The sequence below is a fragment of the Artemia sp. Qi Xiang Cuo genome, chromosome 11 (genome assembly GCF_049724085.1).
Source record: "Artemia sp. Qi Xiang Cuo chromosome 11, ASM4972408v1, whole genome shotgun sequence".
Taxonomy (NCBI): domain Eukaryota; kingdom Metazoa; phylum Arthropoda; class Branchiopoda; order Anostraca; family Artemiidae; genus Artemia; species Artemia sp. Qi Xiang Cuo.
Window position 1 is genome coordinate 13,976,343 of NC_142804.1, and position 23,913 is coordinate 14,000,255.

The following is a 23,913-nucleotide window of genomic DNA, read 5'->3' on the forward strand; positions in this document are numbered from 1 at the left end:
GCTACTATGACTATTACTACGCGTAATTACTGAACCTTTCAACAACGCTGAAAAAATTGATGTCTCAAAACTTTGTTTAGATATTTGTTACGGGAAATGATGGGCGTGGTGGGGGGAGCACTTCTCAAATCACTTTGACTCTTAAAAAGGGCAATACAACTTCCAATTTAAAATCAAATGAGACCCATTTGAATTTAGTACAACCAGCCATTTCATAAAAACCTTATATACCCCCAAGGCAGTAGCGTATCCAGGGGGGCCAGAGCCCCCCCCCCCCGAAATTTCTTTTTCTTCTTTTTTTGAGTGCCAATATAGTAAGTTCAGAAATATTCACGCTTTTAAGTTATTTGCAACACCCGTTCCTTTTTTCATTTCTCGTTAAATGGCTATCCATTTCTCCGGCAAGATTATATCATTATTTTATCATCAAACGTGCAATCGCCTCCTGTAATCAAACAAGATGTCAAGAAAATTTTCTCACTATTTAACCCTCGGAGCTATAAGCACTAGCTTCTCTGCGATGAAGGAATTGCGATAAGGAATCAGACTAAGAGGCGATAGTTCATTCAAACGGTGCTATAAACTATAATTCCAGTGTAAGCTAAGCATTGAAACAGAAAGGTCGCGTGAGAGGAAAGAAAGAAAATGAAGCGACGCCAGCCCGGCATTAAGCATTTCTTAAAGCTTGCAAAAACCAGCAATGACAATGACGGTAAGGAGTTTACTACTATTCTGACAATAGTTTGTATTTAGTGGGTTTTGAAGCACGCATGTGTCACTTGTAATTAAATGCAATTCCCAATTTAGATTGACGACGACCAAATCTAAATTTGGAAATCTTGTCGCAAGAATTTTTCTTAGCTATGATCAATTAAAGGAAACGGTAAAAACGATCATTATTTGGCTGGGATCAAACTTTTTTGAAAATTAAGCTTTTTCTAGAGCCCAAAATGGGATTATTAATAGTTCATTCATTTTATATTCTATTTCTTGTGTAACAACGAGCATGGTTAATGTTGGAATACCTTTATATTCCCGTATTTCCAGAAACAAAAAGTAGAATCCCGCAAAAACGGTAATTTTACCGTGTGAATTGATCATTTAGAGCCGTTCCAGAATTTTTAGCCGTGTTTCTAAAATTCAATACTTTTGAGGGAGGGTGGGCAAACTTTGACCTACCAAACAAGTCATGTACGCAAATAATTTAATTAACAAAAGTTAATTGTTTTCAGTTTTTACGAGTTTTACGAGGAAAACGAGTCTTTGCGACCATTAGTAAAATCGGGAGAAAAAATGTTCCGATTATGATTTAATTGCCAAAATTGATGCTTGTCCAGGAACAGCGAGATAAGTAATAAAATGAGTAATTTAACGATTCAAGGGCGATCTTTGAAGCCTTGGAACAGTCGGGTAGAGAGCATTTTCTTGGTACTTTAATGTTAAGGTCACACTACATGATGCTCCAACCGAGGGGGTAATAACTGACCGTCACAGGTGTCCCTTCCTTCGTGCCTTCGCGCCTTCGGCACACCTGAAACAGCGTGTTACTGGAAGCGAAGGAACACAGTTTTATCTTTGGCTTATGGAAAGCGTACGGTGCGTTTTTTACGACGGCAAACTTTCTCCTCTTGAGAGTTTACCTTTACTTCGTCGTGTTGTTTACTGCGTTCGACATTGGAGATCCTAGGTCCTAAAAAGTGGACATTATGCTTTGAACGAGAATTTTATTACCACAAACCTTTACCATTGCCTAGAGATAAATATGCATTCCCTAGTGCTTCTCATTCGTCGATTCAAACGGCTTAGGCTCGAACGTCTTTTCAAACTCTCCGACATGAATAGCCACCCGTGTGAAGATTTTTTTTTAGGAAGATGCGGTCTCAAACCAGCACTTACAGTACTGTAATAAACTTTTCGTTCCTCCAACTTCTACATCGAATTCGTCGATATGAAAGTATAACGGATTTTGAAGCTTAATATTCTAATGAACAGCTGTCTTTGCCATAGGCCAAGCGAGTTAGATCCATTGGTGTTGTGTCTGTCAGTTCCAATTTTTCTTTGCCCGGGGACGATGAAATCAAGCTCGAGCTAGGGCGAGCTCGTATTGAAAGCCAGCGAATAATGAAAACCTTGATACCCGACGACGTACCTTCTGCTTTCGGTCGCCAAGTACCGAATGTTCGTTTTTCAGTACTTCACGACAGTGACTCAGACGATGACTCAGAGGAAAATACTCTGTCCGATAAGCAGGAAAAGGCTTCCGCGACTGACACTGAATCGGGCTCGGAAAGTGACGGCATCTTTGAAGATTTGCCAGTGATTGCTCACTGTGTGAAACACCAAGTTGGGAAAAATTTTTTTAGTGAGCCTGTGACGAACATGAAGAATTCTAGGTTTTGTCTGGTCAAGACTTCTGACGGCTCCATAACACCAATAAAAAAATCCACGCTGTTGTGGCTTCTGAGGGAAAGCTCTGAGAAGCTGAGTAGTGACCGATTAAAACGGGTGATGGTCCAGGGCCGACGAGTAGGACTACGTGAGTCGCCACAAATCCAATGCAGAGGTCGGTGTGAAATCGGACAATAAATATCTGAGAAACTAGTTATTTTTTAGTTGGTTGCTTTCCTTAGTACTTCTTACAAATAACTCGGTAGTAACAGTTTTTCTGACTGTTACTTTACAGTTTTATCTTCAAAGACCCAAAGGCCTGGGTTTACTACACGGAAAATTAGATTTTAAGTACAGTCGTGAAAAATGATTCTGTGCTTCTTTGTAATACTTTTGAGTCAAAGCTGCATATACCTTTTTTTTAGTACAATTAACAATCCGAGATCCAAGTGGCACAGCCACTAAACAGAAAAACAGGTATGATAAAAGGGAAAGGGACGTGATAAAAGGCAACTTTTACCGCTGGCCAAGCCATATTGAATAGGGCTGCGAAGCGTGACGTCAATTCTTGGGCGGGAAATTCAAATAACGATGAAACGTGGAAGCGTAGACACGTTTTTCTCGAACTTTGACGAATTGTTTTGGCCTAAAATATTTGTCGTAGATCCTACTAATCCACCAGAACGTTTTCACGTCAAAATAATACTAGGAATATTGACATCAGTTGTTAGTTGCAACTAGAAACCACGTTTCATGGTACTTTGAATTTCGCACCTTGCCTGTTACGTCATCACCGCACAGCCCTATGTTGTATAACTTCAAAACCGTGTTCCAGGATTTTTTTTGAAATTTCGGGATTTTTTGGAAGAACCATCGGAATTTTATTTTTGAGCTGGTGGCAACGCTGCATGTGTAATAGGAAAAAGTGACACCATCAGTGCCATCGTAGGGTTACCTAGTTTTTGCATGGATATCAACAACTTGCAGTCCTCCGTTCTTCTTCTTTAGGTACATATCAGTTGTTTTCAGTCTTGGGGGGTTCTTTTCCTTGCCACATAAACCCGTAAATGATTTTTTCCAATTTTTAAAAGATCGCTTTTGAAGGTGCTGAAATAATCGACCGATACCGAATAACAGGCAAGCTGTATATATTTACATATTGCGCCCTTTGGAATATGCCTCCGGCGTGCCTCCGGAGGCATGCCTCATTGCCTTATGCCTCCAGGTGTCCCTCAAAATGCCCAGTTGTTAACCCCTCGGCTCCAACTAGCGCTTCCGTGTGGAACCGATCACACATTTTTTCATGCGAATTCAACAATATTCAGAGTATTTCAATTTGAAAAGTATATAGATCATATAAAATACATATCTTCAAAATGACTGGACATATTAAGATCTTTTGCTGAATAGGCAATCGTGCGGAGAACGCAGCGTTTCCACATTACTAAATTTTTTCTCAAGATCCCATGTTTTGAAGGATTGAAATTTGGCACGCTTGTTGACCTGGGTCTTGTGTTACGCGTAAAATATTATGAACCCAAAACTCAGAAACTCGGACTAGCACAATAATTCACGCGTTTTGGTTTTGAAGAATATCATAATGTAGAAAATGGAAATCTAACTTTAAAATATAGATAATATCTTCAGTCCTGCTCTAAGAAAATATAGGGTTTGCCAAAAATAAACAATTAATCTTTGCACCTTTTTTGCATGTTTTTCCAAGAAGCTTTGAATCTAAAGCTGAATTGATATCTTTATGTTTTTTACTTTCCGTCCATTAAAGACCAATACCTTCAATAGAACTATGATTAATTATGATTTATCTAATAATTTGTAATTCACAGTCTTTTATTCTGTTTTTTTACTTTTGGCTTATTTCTTTTCGTCACTTTATTTCGTCTTTTTTATTTTAGACTTGGATTTTGGGGATGACAGTAGTACCTCTGCTTCTAGTAGTATTGACTATATCATGAGCGGTGTTGGATGCTTCTTGCTTGAAGGACTCATACATGACTGAATTTCACCAGCCAACTGAACAGGATTCTGTAGACTTGTCCCGTGTACTTTTAAAGTTAGATATCGGCTTGTATGCCGGAAAACCAGATCAACTCAAAAACCTTTCAGACGAAGAAAAATACAATCTTTTAACTTGTCACTTCAAGCCGAACCAGAATTTTCCATTTCATTCGAAAGCATTTATTGAAAAGGGAAAAACGAAAGTTCGATCCTTTCAGTACTCTTGTTTACAAACTTTCCCAGAATGGTTGGTCTTCAGTCCATCGTGCATGGGTCTTTTGTGCAAAATGCGTTTTATTCGCTTGTCAAGCTGCTGGGAAGGGTAGCCATCAGGTTCAAGGCTCTTTAGTCTCGAAACCATACAAAGGACTCAAGGATTTCCTTTCAGACATGTGGGTGCATCAGAACTCTCGTTACCATCTTGATTCAATGATTAGCGCCGAAAGCTTTGTCTACGTTTATGAAAAACGAACTAGGAGCATTGTGTCTGCTATATCGAGTGCAGAGGCTTAAATAAAAAAGAAAAATCGCGAAAGTCTAACACCGATTCTGCGCGAGGTCTTTTTTTGCGGGCGGCATGAATTACTTCTACGAGGACACAGAGAGGAGAGTAAACTATGCGACAGAACTAATTTAAATGAAGGAAGTTTTCGTGGAGTTTTGCGTTTAATGGTAGAAAGTGGAGAGAAATGTCTAAAAGAAAACTTCGAAAATGACGCAAAGCATCTACATTTTATATTTCCCATCATTCAAAACGACTTGATTGATTGTGTCGCATCCATTATTGTTCCTAGCATTGTTAGTGATGTAAATAGTTCAGTAGCAATTTCAATCCTTGCCGACAAGACTACAGACATTTCCAACAAGGAACAATTAGTTCTTGTAGTCAGATACTACAATGAAACTCGTGCTTTACTTGAAGAGCGGTTTCTCGGGTTTTCTGTTTGCGGAAATCTCACCGGCTCTGCAGTAGCGGAGCAAATCATCAGCCAATGCATTGCGTTCAACTTAAAAATGGAGAAATTTGTGGGGTTGGTTTTGATGGGGCCAGCAACATGTCAGGCTGCTATTCTGGTGCACAGGCAGAAATTAGGAAAAAATATCCGCATGTGATCTACACCCACTGTAACAAAAAATTAAACACCCACTGTGCATCGCACAGCTTAAATTTGGCTTTATGTAAAACTAGTAGGGTAGGACTTGTTAGGTCAACCTTTACTACTATACAGCGGATTATATCATTTTTATCATCATCACCAAAAAGAACGAATATGTTTGTAGAAGCGATTGCTGTCGTTCGTCCCGATAGTTCTATGAGAAAGCTTGTGAAATTGTGGGAAACGAGATAGGTGGAGCGTCACCATTCCATTTTATTTTTTATTTATTAGTGTTGTGTAATTAATCCCGTACTTGAGGATATAGTTGGTAGCATACAGTCCGATACAGAAGCTATTTCAAAAGCAAATGCATTGGTTGCAGCAGCAACCAAATTTAGTTTTATGTTCACGTTGGCTATGCTAGAGTTTGTTAGTGTCATAATGCTCTCTGTCTCTAAGGCGCTGCAAGCCGAAGATTTAGACTTAGTTGAGTGCTGTCGGCATATTTAGTTTTATATTCACGTTGGCTATGCTAGAGTTTGTTAGTGCCATAATGCTCTCTGTCTCTAAGGCACTGCAAGCCAAAAATTTAGACTTAGTTGAGTACTGTCGCCATATTAAGCTATGTTCTGATACTTTACTGCAGTCAAAACAAAATGATTTTGAAACAATTTTTCAGAAAGCCTTTGAGCCTGCACAGGAGGCAAATGTGGCTCCGGCTGTTTTAATGTCTATCCGCCGAACGTCCATCAACGATAATGAGTCCATCAAGGTTTTTTATCGCGAGTCATTGTTCGAACCTTACTTTGCTTCACTTATTGAAGAACTTGATCAAAGATTTTGCGCCATCAGGAGGCATCTTTCAAAATCGGAAGGCTTTTGCCAGTTAACAACGAGTCATTAAATATTAATGAATTTGTGAACGCTGTTGCTGTTTACGAGGGATTTCACGGGGGTAGACGTGCGCTCGAATGTGAGTTAGTCCTTTGGAAACAGAAGTGGCTCGGAAAGTCTGAGAAACCATCAACTGTTGCTTCGACTCTTGCGTCATGCGATGCAAGATTTTTCCCATGCATTCGAAGGCTTTCGACGATTTTTCAGACATTACCAATGACTACCGCTTCTGCTGAGAGAAGCTTTAGCTGTCTTAAATGATTAAAAACCTATCTGCGGAGCTCCACGGGCGAAGAGCGTCTGAACGGACTAGCTCACATGACCCTGAAGCACGATATCCAGGTCGATAATGACCAAGTTTTTGATCGATTTGCAGCCAAAAAAGACCGGCGGCTATTACTGTGAGAGGTTAGGTCGTCTTTCGTTGCTCGTTTCTCTACCTGCAGTTGATTCTGTTTTTTAAATTTTAATTGTGCTTTATCCTCTGTAAAAAATGTTAATATCAATACATTTCTTGCTTTCATGGCTTTGATAATAGGTAGACTGAGGCCCCACCCCTCCGAAACAAAATTCTGGGCAATTGTCTTTGATATAATATTATTTTTTATTTATTTGGTTCTCTATAACAAGAGTCCCATAGGCAAATATAGGGAGTAATGTACTTCTTTGTTTTATATTTTCTAAATTCTGCCGCTTCGTGGCAGTTCCAAAACAACTAGTCGCCCAAAATAGAAACTCTCACTGATTCTAACTTTTTTTTTTAATTCTGACTTTGTTGGCACTGCCCTAGAGTATGGACATTTATTTACACTTTACAAAAATAGATTTGTGCTGATTTCAATTTTGCGTAAGCATAATTGACAACCAGAAGAGGGGCAGTAAACCCGTGGCAAGTTCCGTTGTACCTGCCGGGAGTCTCCCTTAAACTGCGGGGATAAGGTAACGGGGGCTGACGCTTCCCTTGTCTTTTGGGGTGATTGTCCAAACAAGAGATGTTCACTATCGGAGATCTTGCCTTAGCCAAATTTGTTAACTACCCCCTTCGGCCAGTTTGGATACTTGGAAGAAATTCCACTACAAATGGACCGAGTTATCTAGTATTCTACCACGGTACTCATGACAAGCAGACAGTTAGTGAAGATTGCTTAGTTTCTTATGCAGAGAATATTAATGAAGCAAAGAGATCGAAAGCTAAACAGATAGGACAAGCATTCACAGAAGTAGCGACTTTTCCCAATGTATGCAAAGAGTTTGCAAGAGAAGGGAAGTCTTAAAATTCATCCAGTTCGTGTATTTCTGGACTTTTTCACCAGTTAGGTGCGACCCGAGAAGAAGTTACGATAACTAAGACTAAGCTAGTGGCACATATAGAAAAACGTGCTGCAGAAAAAATAGCGCAAAACATCGAGGGGCTAATAACTGACCGTCGCAGGTGTCCCTTCCTTCGTGACTCCGGTACACCTGAAACAGCGTGTTCCTGGAAGCGAAGGAACACAGTTTTATCTTTGGCTTATGGAAAGCGTACGGCGCATTTTTTACGACGGCAAACTTTCTCCTCTTGAGAGGTTATCTTTACTTGGTCATGTTGTTTACTGTGTTCGACATTGGAGATCCTGGGTCCTAAAAAGTGGACATTATGTTTTGAACGAGAATTCTATTACTACAAACCTTTACCATTGCCTAGAGATAAATATACAGTCCCTATTGCTTTTAATTCGTCAATTCAAACGGCTTGGGCTCGAAAGTCCTTACAAACTCTCCGACATGAATAGCCAACCGTGTGAAGATTTTTTTAGGAAGATGCGGTCTCAAACCAGCACTTACAGTACTGTAATAAACTTTTCGTTCTCCAACTTCTACATCGAATTCGTCGATATGAAACTATAATGAATTTTGAAGCTCAATATTCTAATGAACAGTTGTCCTTGCCCAAGGCCAAGCGAGTTAGATCCATTGGTGTTGTGTCTGTCAGTTCCGATTTTTCTTTTCCCGGGGACGATGAAATCAAGATCGAGCTAGGGCGAGCTCGTATTGAAAGCCAGCGAATAATGAAAGCCAGAGAATAATGAAAGCCATGATACCCAACGACGTACTTTCTGCTTTCGGTCACCAAGTACCGAATGTTCGTCTTGCTGTACTTCACGATAGCGACTCAGACTCAGAGGAAAATACTCTTTCCGATAAGCAGGAAAAGGCTTCCGCGACTGACACTGAATCGGACTTGGAAAGTGACGGCATCTTTGAAGATTTGCCAGTGATTGCTCACTGTGTGAAACACCAAGTTGAGAAAAATTGGGTTAGTGAGCCTGTGACAAACATGAAGAATTTTTGCCCCTATTATTAGAATATAATAGGGATATTGCTCCTATATATTAGAATATTGCCCCTATTTGCTAAGCTGTATGAAAAAGTGATGCATCGACGACTTTATAACCATCTGACTACTTACAGTTTTCTTAGTGATGCCAAGTCTGGATTCAGGAAAAATCACTCTGCAATACATGCAGTCCAGTACCTAACCGATTTCATTAATGTTGCTGTCGAAAAAAGTGTGCTGGTGCTTTTAGTATTTATAGACGAGAAAAGGGCTTTTGGCACGGTGACTTATAAAATTGCGTTGAGTTGGGTTAGCTGCCTAGGGGTGAAAGGGGTTATTCTGGAATGGTTTGAATCTTATCTTAACCAGCATATTATTCGAGTCTCTAATAAAAATTCTATTTCAAAAACTTTTATTGTTAATTCTGGTGTGCCTCAGGGTTCCGTGCTTGGCTCACTTCTTTATCTAATTTACGTTGATACCATGCGTTTTTATATATCAGATGCACTGATAACATCTTTTGCTGATGACACAGTATTTACAATTACAGCTACTTGTCTGAACCAGTTAATTGAGAAGACAAATAATGCCCTTACTGAATTGATAAGTTTTACAAATTCTAGTTATTTGGTAATGAATATTTCCAAAAAAAATTTCATGACATTTTGTAGAAATGGAGTTTCATGTGTTTTAGATAATAAAATTGTTTGTAATCATGAATTTTTAAAGCATGTAAATGGTGTTAAATACTTGGGCTTTAGTCTTAATTTCAATTTAAGTTGGAAATTACATTGTGATCTTGTGGCAGTTAAGATTTCAAGAGGGTTGGGTGTGATAAGAAGACTGAAAAATCAACTACCGTCAAATGTTTTACTTTTACTATATAATTCTATTGTTAGCCCTTATTTATCGTAAGGTTGCATGCTATGGATTAGTAGTTTTATTTCAAGTTTTAGAAAGGTCCAACTTTTACAGAATAAAATAGTTCGTATTTTAGGTAATTATATTCAGTTTGAAAATAGCACGTTGAATTGCTTTTCAAGTTTGAAAATTTTAAATATTTATCAGTTACGGGATTACCAGTTAGCAATTTTTATTCATCAATGTTTGAATAAGTGTTCACCGGAGGTATTTTGGGAAATTTTTAAAGCTAATTCCTCTGATCACTGTTTTGAGATTAGAAATACGAATGACATTTCATCTGAGCTCCGGAATACTCAACGTGCTGTGTTTCTGCCTCGTTTTGAGGGACTGGGGGTGTGGAATTCCCTCCCAGATGCTATTGGACAAGCTGATAATGTAAGCCAGCTCAAGAGTAGATTGAAGTGTTACCTTTTGGGTTAGGCCTATAATTTGAATGATTAGAAATTTGAATTTGAATAATGTTTGGTATGAAAAAAGTTTGGACAGATAATGGTCGCATGTTCGCGAAATTACCCAGCCAAAGCGCACTGAGTCGGCTCTATAGCCTAGCTGATACGTATTGATTTTGTCACAGTTGATTTATTTAGAAGTATCTCTTTTTTTCTTTTTTTTACCTCTGCTGTTGCTATTTTTTTTTTTTATTATTATTATTATTTTTTTTTTTTAGTGGATGTTGTAAGGATGATGGGTGATATTTCTCACTTGCGATTTCTAGAGTGTAATCCTTTTAGAGTAGGAGATGTTCTTTATGTTGATTTAATTCAAATGCTGATTTTTCCCCGCAAAGAGATAGTTGTTATGTGGATGTAGAGCTTTATAATAATGGATTTGCAGCCATCGTAAACAAACCTTCGGGTTTTTGTAGATGGCTGCTGTAAATTTGCTTGTATTTTTTAAGCTAAATAAATTAATTTGAATTTGAAAAAAAATTGAATTTTACCACCCTTTTTATACCTTATATGCCCCAAGGGCATAACTTACAACCCTTTCCCTGAGAGCTGTAGGGGATGTCTTCCTCACGGATCAGATTTTGCGAAACCTTCAACTACGATGAATAAAATTGTTAGCTCCAAATTTTGATTGGAGGTGTTAAGGCAAATGCTGAGCATGGAAGGGGGGGGGAGAGCTGTTTGCTTTCAAATCACTTTGACTCTTAAAAAGGGCACTATAACTTCCAATTTCATATCAAATAAGCCTCATCTGATGTTTATACAACCGCCCATCCAGTAAAGACCTTATATGCCCTCATAAAATAGCTTACAACCCTATCCCCAGGGTGCTGGAGGGTTTTCTCATCCCTAGAGACATTATTATATGTCCTTTGGACAATTTTGACAAAAACCACTATCTCATAATTTCAATCAGATGCGTTTGGTGAAAGGAGGGGTTGTATAAGAGGGAGGGGGCTAAATACCGTCCACTTTTGACGCAAAAAAAGGAACTAGAACTTCCAATTTACAACTAAATGAGCATCTTGTAAAGTTAAACAACAGTCACTTCCATAAAAACCTTATAAACCCCCTGTGCATAACTTAAAATCCTTGCCCCTAATCTCTGGGGTTTGTTTCAACCCTATAAGCCTTGTTTAATGATATTTAGACTATTTTGTGTAGAATGGCTATCGCAAAATTTCTATTAGATGCATTTCGGGACAATACGACATGTTTGTGTGTGTGTGGGGGGGGGTAGCTTCCCTCCGATCACTTTGACTCTTAAAAAGAGCACTAGAGCTCCTGATCACCAGTCCAATGAGCCCGCTTCAAAGTTTACATGACCAGGCTTTCTATAAAAAACTTTATATGCCCACAGGGTGTAACTTACAACCCTGAGGGCTGAGGGGATTTGGTATCCTCAAAGACATAACTTTCAGACCTTTCAAATATGTTTAACAAAATGGCTATCTTAAGATTTTAATTGGAAGTATTTGGGGAAATCATGGGCGAGGGAGGGGGGGGGCATGTGCCCTCTGATAACATTCGACTAATAAAAAAGGCACTAGTCCTCTCAATTTCCAATCGAATGAGCCCTTTTGGAAGCTTCAAAAACAAAACTTTCTACAAAAATCTCATATGCCCCAAGGGCATAACTTACGACCCTTGTCCTGAGGGCTATGGGGATGTCATCCTCAAAGACATAATTTCTAGGCCTTTCAACTACATTGAACAAAATGGCCATATCAAAATTTCGATCGGAAATGTTTGGGCAAACGATGGGTTTGGGGGAGGGTGATGTTCCCTCCAATTATTTTCTACTATTAAAACAGGTAATGGCCCTCTCAATTCACAAACGAGATTATACTTTTTTGAAGTTTTTACGACAAAACTTTCTCTTAAAACTTCATATATACACAGGGCAAAATTTAAAACCTTAGCACTGTCGGTTGTGGGAGGGGGGCTGTCATACCCAAAGACATAATTTCCGGACCCTTCAACTATGTTCAACAATATGGCAATATCAAAACGTTGATCGGAATTGTTAGGGGAAACGATGGGCGTGGGGGGGGGGCATTCACCCTCTGATCGCTTTTGACTATTAATAAGGGCACTAGCCCTCTCAAATCCCTAAGTGTTTGGGGAAATGATGGGCGTGGGGGGGGGCAATCACTTTTGACTATTAATAAGAGCACTAGACCTCTCAATTCCCCATTGAATGAGCTCTTTTCTAAGTTTCTACAACAACACTTTCTATACAAATCTTGTATGCCCCCAGGGCATAACTTACAACGTTTGCCCTAGTAGCTGTGGGGGGTTTGTCATCCTCAAAGACATAATTTCCAGACATTTCAACTACGTTGAACAAAATGGCTATCTATAAACACCTATAAACAACTATTCTATAAACACCTTGTATGTCCCCAGGGCATATCTTACAACCCTTGCACTAAGGGCTCTGAGGGGGTTGTCATCCTCAAAGACCTAATTTCCAGAATTTTCAAGTATGTTGAACACAATGGTTATCTCAAAATTTTGATTGGATGCGTTTGGGGAAAACCCTTTCAATTCCAATCGAATAAGCCCTTTTTGAAGTTTCTATGACAATGCTTTCTATAAAAACCTTATATGCTCCAAGGGCATAACTTGCAACCCTTGCCCTGAGGACTGTGGGGGAGTTCCATCCTCAAAGACATAATTTCTAGACCATTCAACTACATTGAACAAAATGGCTATCTCAAAATTTGATTGGATGTGTTTGGGGAAATGGTGGCTGTGAGAGGGGGGTTAGTTGCCCTCCAATCACTTTCAACTATTTAAAAAGGCACTAGCCCTTTCAATTTCCAATCAAATGAGCCATTTTTGAAGTTTCTCTGACAATGCTTTCAATAAAACCTTATATACCCCCAGGACCTAACTTAAAACCCTTACCCCGAGGGGCGTGGGGGGTTTATCATCCCCAAAGACCTAATTTCCACAACTTTCACCTAGGTTTAACAAAATGGCCTAGGTTTAACAAAATCTCAAAATTTTGATTGGATATTTGGGGAAACGGGGGGCATGAGAGGGGAGTTATTGTCCTCAAATCACTTTTGACAATTAAAAAGGGCACTAGCCCTTTCAATTTCCAATCAAATGAGCCCTTTTTGAATTTTGTACAACACTGCTTTCTAAAAAACCTTATTTGTCCCCAGGGTATAACTTACAACCTTTATTAAATATAAAACATTATTAAATATAATGTTTTTTATAGAAAGCGTTGTCGCAGAAACTTCAAAAAGCGCTCATTTGATTGGAAATTGAAATAGATAGTGCCCTTTTTAATAGTCGAAAGTGTCTGGAAGGCAACTAACACCCCTTCCACGCCCACCATTTATCCAAACACATCCAATCAAAATATTGAGATAACCATTTTGTTCAAAGTCCGGAAATTATATCTTTGACGATGACACTCCCCCACAGCCCTCATGGCAAGGGTTGTAAGTTATGCCCTGGAGGCATTTAAGGTTTTTTATTAAACTTTGTTGAAGAAACTTGAAAAAGGGCTCATTTGATTGGAAATTTAAAGGGCTAGTTCCCTTTTTAATAGTCGAAAGTCATTGGAGGGCCACTAACCCTCCTCTCACGCCTACCTTTTTCCCAAACACATCCACTACAAATTTTTAGATAGCCATTTTGTTCAATGTAGTTAAAAGTTTTGGATATTAGGTCTTTGAGGATGATAACCCCCTCAAAGACCTTAGGGCAAGGGTTGTAAGTTATGCCCTGGGGGCATATAAGGTTTTTATAGATAATGATGTTGTAAGAACTTCAAGAAGGGCTCATTTGATTGGAAATTTAAAAGGCTAGTGCCCTTTTTAATAGTTAAAAGTGATTGGAGGGCAACTAACCCCCTCTCATGCTCACCTTTTCCCCAAACACATCCAATCAAAATCTTTAGATATCCATTTTGTTCAATGTAGTTAAAAGTCGGTCTATGAGGATGATAACCCCTCAAAGTCCTTAGGGCAAGGGTTGTAAGTCATGCCCTGGGGGCATATAAGGTTTTTATAGATAGTGATGTTGTAAAAACTTCAAAAAGGGCTCATTTGATTGGAAATTGAAAGGGCTCGTGCCCTTTTTAATAGTCAAATGTGATTGGAGGGTAACTAACCCCCCTCTCACGCCCACGTTTTCCCCAAACACATCCAATCCAAATTTTTAGATAACCATTTTGTTCAATGTAGTTAAAAGTCTTGGAAATTAGGTCTTTGAGGATGATAAACCCCTTAGAGCCCTCAGGGCCAGGGTTGTAAGTTATGCCCTGGGGGCATATAAGGTTTTTACAGATAGTGATGTTATAAAAACTTCAAAAAAGGTTCATTTGATTGGAAAATTAAAAGGGCTAGTGCCCTATTCGAAAGTTAAGGGCAACTAACATCTCTCTCACACCCACCATTTCCCCAAACACATCCAATCAAAATTTTGAGATATCAATTTTGTTCAACGTAGTTGTAAGTTTTAGAAATTAGGTCTTTGAGGATGATAGCCCCCCCCCCCCAAGGCCCTCGGGGTAAGGGTTTTAAGTTATGCCCTGGGGGCATATACAGTTTTTATAGAAAGGGTTGTTGTAGAAACTTCAAAAAGGGTTCATTCAATTGGAAATTTAATACTCAATAGGGACTTGATGAAAACTAACACCTCCTCCCACGCCCACCATTTCACCAAAAACATCCAATAAAAATTTTGAGATAGCCATTTTGTTCAACGTAGTCGAAGTCCCGAAAATATGTCTTTGAGGATGACACACAGCATAACTTACAGAAGGGTTGTAAGTTATGCCCTGTGGGCACATAAGGTTTTATAGAAAATGTTGTTGTAAAAACTTCAAAAAGGGCTCATTCGATTGGAAATTGAAAGCGCCAGTGTTCTATTTAATTGTTGAAAGTGAATGAAGGGCAAATAACCCACCTCTCACATCACCATTTTCCCCAAAAATATCCATTCAAAATTTTGAGATAGACATTTTGTTCAACTTAGTTGAAAGTTCTGAAAATTGGGTTTTTGCCAGCGTTGTCATAGAAAATTCAAAAAGGACTCATTCAATTGGGAAATGAGAGGGCTAGTGCCCTTATTAATAGTCAAAACCGATCGAAGGGTTAATGCCCCCCCCCCGCCATACCCATCATTTCCCCAAACACTTCCGATCAACATTTTGATACGGCAATTTCGTTGACTGTAGTTCAAGGGTCTGGAAATTATGTTCTTGAGTATGACAACCCCCCACAGCCCTCAGGGCAAAGGTTAGATGTATACCCTGGGGGCATATAATGTCATATAGAAAGTGTTGTTGTAAAAACTTCAAAAAGGGCTCTTCCGATTAGAAATTGAGAGGGCTATTGTCCTTTCTAATAGTCGAAAGTAATCAGAGGGAGAATCACCTTACCGCCATCATTTCCCTAAACATTTCCAATCAATATTTTGATACAGCTATTTTGTTCAACATAGTTGAAAGGTCTGGAAATTATGTCTTTGAGGATGACAACCCTCCTCTGATAGCCCTCATGGCAAGGGTTGTAAGTTATGCCCTTGGGGCATGTAACATTTTTATAGAAAGTTCTGTCGTAGAAGCTTCAAAAAGGGTTCATTTGATTGGAAATTGAGAGGACTAGTGCTTTTTTTATTAGTTGCAAGTGATCAGAGGGCAAATGTCTCCCTCCATGCCTATCATTTCCCCAAACACTTCCAATCAAAACTTTGATATAGCCCTTTTGTTAAGCCAATCAGAAATGTCTGGAAATCATGTCTTTGAGGTTAACAAATCCCCCAAGCCCTCAGGGCAAGGGTTGTAAGTTATGCCCTGGGGACATATAGGGTTTTTATAGAAAGTGTGGTCATATAAACTCAAAAAGTGGCTCATTGGATTGGTAATCAGACACTCTAGTGCTCTTTTTAAGAGCAAAGTGATCAGAGGGCAGCTACCCTCTTCTCCCTATACACACGTCATATTGTCCTGAAATGTGTCTAACAGAAATTTTGAGAACAAAAAATTCTATTTAAAATAGTCTAAATATCAATTAACAAGGCTTTTGGGGTTGAAAGAAACCCCGGAGATTAGGGACAAGGGTTGTAAGTTATGCCCAGGGGGTATTAAAAGGTTTTTATGGAAGGGATGGTTGTCTAACTTCAGAAGAGGCTCAATCTTTCTCCCTGAAAAAGACTAAGTCAATATAAAACTAACAGAAATTAATAAAAAAAAACTTTTAGCACAGAATAAGTTTTCCAAAAAAAAGTAAAGAACTCCATTAAAATAAATATGAACAAAAATAGAATAAAATAATCTGCCAAGGATACAACTACCCCAAATCAGTATCAATACATAAATGAAACCCAAAGCAAACAGAAATCAAAATCGGTCAAACTCAAAACAAGCAGAAATTAATCCGTGTATGGTTCTAATCCATATCCTTTCTAAAAGCTAGAATATAATTTGTACTTTACTGAAAAAAATTCTTTTAAGTGTTTTCACTTTTATAACTTTAAAGAAATCAAAAATTGATTAGGATTTTAAGAAATAAATATCAGCATATTTATATTAAACTTACAATGCTCATTATTCTCATTTGAATTTTTTTTAGTAAAGTACAAATTATATTCTAGCTTTTAGAAAGCATAGGGTTGGAGCCAGCATTGATCTTTTTGCAGTCACTAACAATCCTGTCATGCTAAAAGCCATTCAGCTGGTGCACTTGTGGCTGGTACAGCCAGAACTTGATGAGCATAAACTGTCACCCTCAGGATCTGATGTTTATATTTTTTCTGGTAGGTTAATGTCTGGTTTTTATTTCCAAATAAATTTAACCGGTTGACTTCAGCAGCCAAAAAGAAATAAAGATCAACCTGACGCCAGATTGTCAGGTTGATCTCTTCCTGTTCTGCAAGTGAAAGAGCATCCTGACCAGTCATCTGTTGGAGCATTTTTTTTTTTTTAATGGATAGTTTCTCAGTGCCAGCAGATGAATAGAGCCTTTTTGCAATTGGTTCTGATGATGTAATTTATTGCTCAGAATTTTTACATCACTCAAGTTCTCATTTCTTTTTTTCATTTGCAGTGCTAGAACCAGCAGCACCAACACTTTCCCATCACCAATCTCTTCAACAAATTCTTTGAGCTCATTTTCTGTCACACTTTTTTTTTTATCATGTTGAAGAGGAAATCTTGTTGGTTCTGTGATGCAGACACCATCAAATCATCTTGAGGAAAAGGGTGATCAAACTTGGCCCTCAAGTTTTGCTTGAGCTCTGCTTTTGGAGAAGTGTCATCCCCCTTTTCTTCAATCTGTGCCTTTAACAATCCTCTACATAATAAAGCAACATTCAGTGTTAGAAAGGTCTCACCTTCAATTGCTTACACTGTAGTAAGAAAAGCAGAAAGCAGCTTGCACATAGCAGTCATGAGCTCAAGATCATCTTTGTCCAAAACTAAGTCAGGTTTGCCAATTTGACAAAGGGGAGTTGATACAACAGGTTTATGGCTTAAAATACTCTTCAACATTGTATATGAGGCATTCCACTGCATGGGAAGATCTCTTTTGAGCATCCTATAATGGGAATTTCTTCCACTGCAGACTTTCTCCTTGACAACATGAACAATGGGCAGCTCTGAGTCTGCATCTAAAACCTGATTGAGCTTGCTCAGTTCTTCAGTCACAAAAAAAGCTTCAAGTTTCTGTTTTTTGAATTCACAGCTTAAATTAGAGGTTCTATAAGTCAAGGCTTTGACAATACATCTAGACTTTTTCACCAAATCACAAACCTTTAACTTTTGACATTCCAACAACTGTGGTCAGATTGTGAAGCCAATGTGCAACACAATCTCTTGACTTCACATCCAGAATTGGAAAGGCTCTTACTACATTTGCACCTCTATCAAGCACCACAGTTATGTCCCTCCCTCTAATGTCAAAAAGCTTAAGAGAGGCACAATATTCTTTTCTGATGTTGTCAGCTGTAGGTTGCTCATCACCAAAACAGTTGGTTGAAAGAGTTATTTTCTTCATCCCCAACTTTGGAGTGATGTATATGAGTCTGTGACACTGATAGCTAAGATGATGGTGGTTATCTGTCTAGATAACCATAGCCCCACTTCTAAAATCTGCCCTATTGCCAATCTTTTTCACTGTTGTGAATGTTTCATCATACATGACGAAGCAGGAAATGGCAATGTTTCTTTCACTTGGCAAGTCTTCTGCACCTGCAACAATGTCATACTTTGCACAAAACTGTGAAAAGCCTATTCCTTTTAGAATATTGAAGGGAAGATTATCCTGTGTACACAGCAAAGCAAGATGTCTATCAAGAACATATTTTGCACCAGAATCCATACTAGCATTGGACCTTGGGGTCCCACAGAATGGTACAAAAGCTGTTTTTATCAGGGAGAACTAATCTGCACCTTTACTGTAGGGCCTCTGCACCCTACACAACAGGGGGAACTAAACTGCACCTTTACCCTCTTTTCTTATCAACACTGAATAACCTTCAAAAATTCTTTTCTGAAAGAAGTGGTCAAGTTATGAAGTTTTCAAGTGAAAGTTTAAGGCTACTTCAACTTCAATGTGCTCTGCTAAAATGTAATTCATTTCTATAGATATAGACATACCTCTATACTAGCTCTAGCTCTTTTCCAGATAACATCCTGAATTGCTTAATGCTCTTTTACTTACCTCTTTTCATCTGAAAAATCAGAAAATGAATAGAATTTCAAAGCAGAAGGTAGAATTTTTATTTCAAGAAAAATTTCTTATTCTTCTTTGTACAAACCAATGTAAATAGCAAGCCCAAGATGACAGTTTTTATCTTTAAGAAACAGATTATCCAGGATGATGGTTGAAGCCTGGACCTTGATATCAATAAGAAAAAAAGAGAGCAGAAACAAACAGCAGCATATTAGTGACACCACTGCTGTAAGAATCAGTGGTGGTGTCAGCATGTTGATGCAAGCTTGGTGGCATGCCACAGTTGTTTTTTTTTGTGCTGCACCACCAACTTTTTGGTGAGGCTTCAGGGTCTTGTGAGGGGTGGGTGTTATCCTGAAAAATATAATTTCCAGACCTTTCAACTACATTGAACAAAATGCCTATATCAAAATTTTGATTGGATTTGTTTGGGGAAATGGTGGGTGTGAGAGGGGGGTTAGTTTCCCTCCAATCATTTACAACTATTAAAAAGGGCACCAGCCCTTTCAATTTCCAATTGAATGAACCCTTTTTGAAGTTTCTATGACAATGCTCTCTATAAAAAAACATATCCCCCAGGGCATAACTTACAACCCTTGCCCTGAGGGCTGTGGGTGGAGCGTCATCCTCAAAGACATAATTTCTGGAACTTTCAACTATGTTAAAAAAAATGGCTATCTCAAATATTTGATTGGATGTGTTTGGGGAAATGGTGGGTGTGAGAAGGGTGTTAGTAGCCTTCCAATCCCTTTGGCTATTAAAAAGGGCACAAGCCCTTCTAATTTCCAATCAAACAAGCCCTTTTTGAAGTTTCTATGACAACTCCTTTGATATGAAGTGACCTGGTCTAAAAGAAAAAAAATAATACATTGTGCCAACATTGTTCTTTACTTAGGCTGTGCTATTGCACTGCCTATGATTATCATGTTTCCCTTTTCTTGTTATCCAATTTTTTATATCTTTTCAAATATCATCCACATTCCAATGCAATTAACTTGGGCAAAACTGAATTTCATAGAGTTGGAACAGCAGAAACCTGTTTTAACAATAAAAATATACTATTAGGGCTATATTTGGAATAAGCATAAAATAAGGAAGATAATGGCACTACTTTCATTTGTTTAGCATGTTTCCCTCAGAAGATCAACCCCCTAAATTTTTAACCACTATTTTTTTTCAAAGCTCTCAGCTAGAACCTTATCTCTCCAGTTTGCTACCATTTTTTAATAGGGTAACTAAAGAGACTGAAAACCAAAAACTAAGGTAGAACATATTTTGTCAAAATCTGGATTTCCTGCCATAGAAATAAGGATAGGGTTAAAATAGTAACTTGATAATACCTTTCCAGAACATATTTAAGGCCCAGGATTCATTCCTGAAAGTTTATTCACCTAACTCAGCTACTTTTCAAGATAGCAAGAAGCCCCAATAAATATTTAGTGATTGGCAATTTCTGAAGGAAACAGGTTAAACAAACAACAATAGTGGTTGATTTTATTGGCAAGATTTTATTTCCACTCCAAGGGGGAAATCAAGGTAAGGGAATTAAGTACAATTTGATTCCTTATTTTATGCCATTTCCAAATATCATGGTTGCTTTTCTAACAATGTACTTAGTTCAACCCCCCTAATGGTTCTAAATATAGCCCTAGGAATATATACAAGTTAAAATAAAACACTAAATTGATACAATTCTTACTTTATAAGTGTTTCTATTAACTAGATTATCTTCTCTCTTTTTTTTGTTATCCATAATTTTTAAATTGTTCAAAATAATATTTTACCTCAATTCAATTGAAGGCTCATTTACATGGGCAAAACTATATTTGATCAAGTTGAGATAGCAGAAGCCCACCTCTCTGTAAGCAAACACTTTCTAAAATTCAGAATACTACTTTAAAATATTTTAAAAATACTTCCTTAAATCATTCCAAAGAGAACATTGCTTTACTTTATCCCAATCAACCTTCTTATGAACAAATATATAGGTCTATACACAAGGAATATTCAATAGACCAAGCAAAACTCTTTTATTTCTGCCACTTGTTTACTATTTGATGTTAGGCTAAATAATACAAAACAGGAAATCATACTACTGAAAAATAATTGAGTATATACAATTAGGGCTATATATTTCCCCATCAAGGAGAAGAGAGGGGGGATAGTAATTTAGGCAACATGCTCTTTCATGGGCACCCATAGACTGAATTTTAGGGGGGGCTTACCAGATATAATCAACACTTCCAGTGCTGTATAATTGAAATTTCAAGACAAAATACCATAGGCAGCACAATAGCACTGCCTATGTTATATAATTTTTGGTTGTGTTCTGGTCTTGAGAAGGCATGGGGGTTGTCAGCCCTTCTAATGTTAATTTTTACTTGTTTTGAGTTTGACTCAGCTATTTATTATGATTTCTGTTTGCTTTGAGTTTCATTGAATTGTTGATAGTGATTTGTAGTAGTTTTATGCTTGGAAGATTATTTGACTTTATTTCTGCCCATTTTTGGCTTAATAGAGCTCTTTACTTTTCTTTGAAAACTTATTCTGCTAAAATTTTTATAAATTAATACAAATATATGACACCATCATTTAGCCAGGGGGGAGGCAGATGCCCCCCTTATGGGTGTCCATGTACTCTTTGAAGAAGGCCTACCTAATCTAAGGCAAAACAAAGCAGGCTGTTTCATTGTGGAATTTGGAAACAATGCATCCTGAAAAACAGCTGAAGAGTTTTTTTCTACTTAATTTAAGCAGAAAATCTATTTTGCAAGGTTTTACTTTTTTAACACAGATTTTTGGTAAATATTTACCAAATCATATTATTGACTTACAAATAAAGTGAATATACTACTCAATGCCTTTTTTTATGCTCTTTCCAAATATAATGATCATTTTTGTCAGAAATGAATTTTACCCTACCCCTATATATATACAAATTCAGGGTATATTTATTTATTTATTAATACCAAGATATGGTAAGCTTTAACAAGCCTGTCGCACAAAACAATTATAAAAAAGTCTATAACAATGTCAATGACATAACAAAAACACACAGTAACTGAAAACATTGGAAACAATATTACCAAAACATACAATAACATACCAACTTAACTGAAACATATCTGTTAATAATTGAGACCTACCAAAAAGTAAGCCTACAAAATAACTGTCACACTGTCACAAATCAGCTAATACAAAAGTAAAAATAATCTCAAAATGGATTGTGATAGGACCTAGTGTAGAAATCTGTAGAGGCTAAACTACTTTTGAAAGACTATATGTTTGCACATTAGGGGGTGGGGGTAAACTTACCTCCCATTTACATCAGAAATAAAATATACCCTCACCCCTGTAATGTGCAAATATATACCCTGAATTTGTATATATAGGGGTGGGGGTAAAATTCAGTTCTGACAAAAATGATTAATGCATTTGGAAAGAGCATAAAAAAAGGCATCAAGTGGTATGTTTACTTTGTTTGTAAGTCAGTAATATGATTTGGTAAATATTTACCAGATTTTTAAAGGTCATCAACAGTAGGATAACAGCCCTTTAGAGAGAAGGAGTGGAGGTAGGTACTTTAAAATACCTTTCCTGGACATACTGCAGTCTGTAAACTCATCCCTGTAAGTTTCATTTCCCTGACCTAACCCCTTTCAAAGATATTAAAAAGGGTAAAATTCTAGTTTAGCTACTTCTTGCTGTCTTGGAAAGGGGTTAGGTCAATATTTACCAAATCATATTATTGAGTTCAGAATAAAGTGAATACAGTATTTGATGCCTTTTTTTTATGCTGATTACAAATATAATAATCATTTCTATCGGAAATGAATTTTAGCCCCCCCTATATATGCCAATTCAGGGTAGGCCTATATATTTTGGTAAATTTCTACCAAATCATATTATTGAGTTAGGAATAAAGTGAATACACCATTCAATGCCTTTTTTTTATGCTGATTACAAATATAATAAACATTTCTATTGGAAATGAATTTCAGCCCCCCCCTAGGCTATATATGCTGATTCAGGGTCAATTCAGGGTAGGCCCTATATATTTTGGTAAATTTCTACAAAATCATATTAATGAGTTAGGAATAAAGTGAATACACCATTCAATGCCTTTTTTTATGCTGATCACAAATATAATAATCATTTCTATTGGAAATAAATTTCAGCCCCCCCCCCTATATATGCTGATTCAGGGTTAGATTAGGTTGTAGAAATATATACCCTGAATTGGCATATATAGGGGGGGCTGAAATTCATTTCCGATAGAAATGATTACTATATTTGTAATCAGCATAAAAAAAGGCATCAAATGGTGTATTCACTTTATTCCTAACTCAATAATATGATTTGGTAGAAATTTACCTATATTTCTACATTAGAGGGGTGGGGGTAAAGTTTAAACTTACCTCCCATTTACATCAGAAACAAAATTTGCCCCCACCCCCTAATGTAGAAATATATATCCTGAATTGGCATATATAGGGGGGGGGGACTAAAATTCATTTTCAATTGAAATGATTATTATATTCAAAATCAGCATAAAAAAGGCATTGAATGGTATAGGCCTAGGCCTAGGCTATTCACTTTATTTGAAACTCAATAGGCTAATATGATTTGGTAAATAACCTATTGACCAGGGGTTAAGTTAACTTTCAGGGATGGGTCTTTTACCTGATTATTTTCTGCTAGGTCTTCTTTTCCATCTTCTTCCTTGGCTGTAGCCTAGCCTAATATAATGAAACATAGCCTACACCCTTAAAACACAAATCTCAACATTTTTGATGTTACCTAGGTAAAAATAAATTGAAGAGCAGATACCCATCTTCTATAGTAGATTCTACAGTCACATTTTGTTGATTACATTTATGCAAAAATCTAAATCTTTAAACTTACTAGCTATCTACCAAGTATTCCTTTCTTCTTGTTGTTTCCTCTTTTTCTTCAAAATAGCATTCACAAAATAGAAGCAAGACAGCGTTAGCAAAATGGGAGCAACTCCAATTTTCAAATAATTTTTTTTTATTCATAATCAAATCAAATAAAAAAACAAGTTTTTTTTCACCTTAAAGTAAAGAGCAATACTAAAAAAGAAACGAGGAGAAATTATCCTATATATG

At 37.4% G+C, this 23,913-nt stretch overlaps 1 protein-coding gene across 3 annotated transcripts in view; it reads right to left on the minus strand.

The window, feature by feature from the left end:
• The window catches only part of LOC148946665 (uncharacterized), a 55,070-nt gene extending 31,361 nt beyond the window's left edge, over positions 1 to 23,709 (minus strand). For all 3 annotated transcript variants that reach the window (XR_016142397.1, XR_016142396.1, XM_089096313.1), the window contains exon 1: positions 23,690 to 23,709. The gene's annotated coding sequence lies outside the window, so the exon portion shown is untranslated. The remainder of the gene's footprint in view (positions 1 to 23,689) is intronic.
• Between the last annotated feature and the right edge of the window lie 204 nt (positions 23,710 to 23,913).